Genomic DNA, 5425 nt, shown 5'->3' with positions numbered 1-5425 from the left:
CCCCAAAAAAAAAATGTGATGTCATAATGCTGTGATGTCATTGTCATTTTGGGTTGTCACAATGGGTTGATGTTATCCTAACAACAATGTGACTGGAGATGATGTCCCAAAGCATTTGTAATGGTACAATGGCATGTCTTATATCAGTTGTCCTTTGTTCACAATGAGGATATAATTATCCAAAGCGACTATGATGTCACAAGCACCATGTGCTTTTTCAAAGGTGCTAAGAAGTCACAACAGGTTTGGGATGTCACAAGGTGATCGTGATATCACTGTGGAAATATGATGTCACAATGGATTTGTGATGTCACAATGGGGATAAGGTCCCACTTGGATAATGATGTCACTATGAATTTGTAATATATCACCATGTAATGGTTATATATCACCATTACATGGTGATATTACTAGATCACAATGAAGATACGAGTTCACATAAGGAGCTAGAAGTCAGAAAGGCCATGAATTTTGTAAAATATTATGAGGACATAAAAGATTGGTGGAAATGCGATGGGACAAAGATATCCCATTGGCAATATAATGTTGCCATTACATGAGATAGTATTGTTTTGAAGTCACAAATGGTAATGCCATAGAGGTGATGAGGTCACATAGATTTGTGATTTCACAATGGGATGGTGATGTCACAATCTCATGTTAGGTCTCTAATTGACAGTGAATATATAAGTTCACAAGGGATAATGATGTATCCAAAGGCAAATTTTGGCACAAGTGTAATGAGTATTAACAGGTTTGTGATGTCACTATGTGACTCAGTGCTCATGACATCTGGCAGTGTGATGTCACAGTGGTAGTAACGTCACAGTGGATTTCTGATATCACATGTCATACCTGATGTATTATGAATTAAACTATTTATGAGCTCAGAGAGGCCAGAGATCACACTGGCAGCATGTCAAAACATTTATGAGGATAGGACAGTTTTGTGATGTCACAGTGGGTCAGTGATATCATAATGGTAATGTGGTGTCATCAATGTATTGTGATGTCATAATGGTTATGTTGTGACAATCTATTTATTATATCAACCCACCTGTCATATTTGAAATAGAATGAAATCACAGAATAGGCATTCCAATGTATCTATGACATCACAATGACCATGTGGTGTCATAATGTGATGAAGTCATTGTTGTTTTATGATGTCACGATGGGCAGATGGTGTCATAATTACAATGTAATGTTCACTGGTGATGATGTCACAAAGGTTTTGCAATGTTAAAATGGCATGTCTGATCTCAATTAGCTCAAAATGAGAATATGGTTACAAAAAGGGCCTGTGATGACACAAAGGCCATGCTTTCTTTCAAAGCTGCTGAAGTCATAATAAGTTTGGGATGTCACAATATGATCATGGTGGCCCAATGGCAATGTGATATCACTATGAGTTTATGATGTCACCACGGTGATAGGTCACAGTGGGTTAGTGATGTCTCATCAAGTTTGTAATATAACAATGACATATACAATTTCAATTTCTATGAGGATTCTGTAATAACCAGTGTTGCCAGAATTATCTGTGGGAGCCGATAATCATTGTAAATTCTTGGCCTGGCCCAAGAGAGAATGTGGAGAATGGCGCTAAAGGTGGAGTTGTCAAGCCTCACATGGTGAGCTGTCCAGAAGAGATTGAGCATTGGGTAGATTGAGAAGAAATGGTTGAAAATTGTTAGGCAGGAGACCCGTTGGAGTGAGGAGGGGTAAAACCTATATATAGGTTGCATTTTCAGAGCATTGGAAGGAGGGGGATAAAAATGGGAGCTACCAGGATGAAAGAAAGTTATGAGACAGCTGGAAGGGAAAAACCTGAGAAGAGAGGAAGATGAGGGAGAGCAGAAGGTTGGCAAGTGGTCACTGGGGTAGAGTAGGGCAGGCCTGTGGAGAGTGGAGAGACCTAAAGAGAAAAAGGAAGTGGTGGAAGGGAAAAAGGGAAACACCAGGAAGGAAGGACAGGTCTATAATGAAGGAGGGAGGAATGGAAAAGCAAAAAGCCTTGCCCATTATGGTTTGGAGATTTGCAGATCATAATTTTTTGGCTGGTGGTTTGCAGACCAATTAAGAAAGGGTGGGAATGCCCATTGGAGGTCTGAGATTTGGTGGTCAAGGCTGCTCTTGGAACTGGGTATCCAGTCGAGGATAAGGTAATCACAGTCCCCTTTCTAGTGTAAATTGGTTTATTAAATTAAATGTGACTACATGATTTGTCTCCTTGCCTTAGAATTCACAGAAAGAGCTTGAAGTCTCAAAGGCCATAAATTTTCTAAGATGGGATGTGGCAATATAGGTTTGTAAAAACCCAATGGGACAGTGATATCACAATGGCAATAACACTATATCATGTCAAAATAATGCTTTGATACCACAATTAGTTTTTTATACCATTCTTGTTATGAGGTCACCATAAGTTTATGTCACAATGGGTTCATGATGTCAGAGTGGCATGGTAGATCTCAATTGTCATTATTTGGCAATGAATATATGTGATGCCGTTCTAACAGGTTTGTGATGTCATAATGTGACATAATGGTCATGATATCTGGCAGTATGATGTCACAGGGGATTTCTGATATCACATGTCAAACCAGAAATATGAGATTGTAAACAGATTATGAGCTCACAAAGGGCCTAATATATGACAATGACAGCATGTCACAAAACTTATAAGGACTGGTATGTGATGGCACAGCAGATTAATGATATCACAATGGCAATGTGATGTCACAAAGGATTGTGATATCACAAAGGTTATATGGTCAAATGGGTTTCTGAAATAGAATGAATTCACAGAATAGGCCTTAACAGTTATGTCTGTGATGTAACAATGTCATTGTGATTTATCATGCTATGATGCCATTGTCATTTGCTGATGTCACAATGAGCTGATGATGTCATAGTGACAATTTGTTCTGACTGCTGATTTATGATGTTACAATGGTTATGAGGTCACATTATGTTTCTGATATCAACACACATGTCAAATTTTAAATAGAAGGTTCCGGGAAGATGGAGGAGGAGAAGCTGGAGGCTAAACAAGATCTCGCATAGAAAGCAGTTTTAGAGTTCCAGTGAACAGTCCTAAGCCAGAGAATCACACCAAGTGTGCCTTCACAGGACAAAGAGTTAGGCCAGAGAGAGAAAATACAGGCAAGGAGAAAGCCCTGAGCACTTGCCAGCAGCTGCCGCTGAATCACAGCGAGTCTGGGACGAAGGAGCCAGACGCGGCAGGCTAGCAGAATCTATTCAACACTGGCAAGAACCGACAAGGAGCGGACATCTTCATTATGTAGTTCGCAGACCAGAGATGACCCAGGAACCAAGACTCGGCGTGAGTAGAAGCCTAACGTCCTCACTCCTTCTCAAGCAGCAGAGGAGGGAAGCCCCCCGCCCCCCAGTACCGGAGATCTCCATCTTGGATAACAACAAAGCTCGGCAGAGCTTCTAGTTCCAACTCAGGCCTTGGAATATATCTAGAGTCATCTAGCAGGTCACAAGAGCCTAACCTAACCTGCCAGACTCAGCTCCACCCAGGTAAAGTCACCCAGCTTGGGCACCAGCCCCAGGAGTGGCTTTCTTCACTGGGTAATCAGAGCCAGAGGCTGCCCCTCCCTTTAGCAGCCTCGACAATCAATTGAAATTCAGTAAACAGAAACCCTGAGAGTGGCTCCAGGCTGGGCTCTGTGAGTTTCTCACAAACCAGCCCCCGGGAAAAGCTACTGTTTGCTAAAAGGCCTCAACTCTACCCAGAACCTAGCCTCATCACAACATCTCCAAACTCGAGGAAAAAGCCATATCCCTCTTTTGTGATACTCAAAGCAGATCTCCCTGACATTGAACTAACCTGGGAGGAGGATCGCAGAGCATTTTTCTGCCTGTTCAAAGAAACTGACTTATGTAACCAACCAAGCCACAGGACCACAAGCAGACCAGAGACTCCAACCAGAGTCTGGTTACAGACACAAGGGAGACACTGTATTTTTCCCACCCCTCCCAAAATGATCAAAGAACTTTTTTTCTTGTTGTACCTATTATAAAAAAATTATTTTTATCTAAAACTTTTTAATCTTTAAATTTTACCTTTTTTGAAAAAAAATTGTTTTCTAGTAATTTTTTTTTCCCTCTTAGAATTTTATTTTAGGGATATAAGTGTGTGTGCGTTTTTCTTTCTTTTTTTTTTTGTTTTGTTTTTGGTTTAGCTCTACTGAACTTCTGATCTTTTTTCTTTCTTTCTTATCATTTTCACCTATTCTTCTCTTTTGTTCTTCTTTATGTGAATTTATTGCTGTTCTGCACATCCTCAGATAAACCCGTAGTTGATTATTAGACCTCTTTATTATTATTAGACCTCTTTATTCCTACATAACATTTTAAGTATTTTTATTTTTAAGTTTTTAACATCTCCTTTATATCCCTCCCCTTCTCTCATTTTATTCATGTTCTTCTCTGAATAGTTTGTTTTCGAATCTGTACAATATATTTAATTTTTACCTTTCTATTTCTTCTGGTCTCTTTTTGTTCCCTTTCTCTTTCTTCTTTTTTTTCTCTCTCTCTACTTTCATCCTATACAACTTATTTCCTGCTTTGAGATTAGGACTTAGTTAACACTCCCTGTGCCTTCCCACAGCACCCTATTCCTATTTTTACCCACATCTCTTCCTAAACCTAATAATTTCTGGTTTACCAAATTCTTCTTTGCGGTTCGTAGCCCATTAATATATAATTGTTTGATGTTGAATAGATGTATCTGTTGAACAAATTGTATCTGCAGACTATTGACTGCAAATTCAGACTTTGGTTGATGCTTGCCTTAAGATAGTGTTCTAGCACAAAACGTGTTAATTTCACCCCAAATGGGCAGAGTAAGCCGGAAAACCACAATAAAAATGGCAAGTCCAGGTATCTCAACTACCACTCATGATAATCAAGGGACAGAACAGATAATGAATAATCCAGAGGAGAGTTCCCAAATAGCTCTACAAACACTGCTGGCAAACATGATAAATCAAAAGATTGAAAAAATACAAAGGACTCTGTATGAGCGTGATAGGGAGAGAGAGGAGGCAATCCAAAAGTTTATACAGGAATATCATAAGCGTGAGGAAGCTACTCAAAAACTGATACAGGATTTGCATGAGCAGCTTGAGAATACTTAAAGAGAAAGTTAGGAATGGCGTGAGCAGGCTGAGAATACTCAAAAACACCACACACCTGTTAGGATTGCATCACTTTTGAGACAACGCATGCTTTTGGAGACATCACAGTCCCTTTCTGAGCTCATACACTCATTGTGAGTTGACATTTGAGATCACATGTTTCATTTTGATATCACCAACCCATTGTGACATCACACACTTTTTGTAAACTCATCACAAAAAAGCATTTGACAAGATCCAACACCCCTTTA

Source organism: Dipodomys spectabilis, unplaced genomic scaffold (assembly GCF_019054845.1).
Source record: "Dipodomys spectabilis isolate Male_0828 unplaced genomic scaffold, ASM1905484v1 ptg000583l, whole genome shotgun sequence".
Classification (NCBI taxonomy): domain Eukaryota; kingdom Metazoa; phylum Chordata; class Mammalia; order Rodentia; family Heteromyidae; genus Dipodomys; species Dipodomys spectabilis.
The sequence above is the reverse complement of the archived record's forward strand: the minus strand, read 5'-3'. Positions refer to the sequence as shown.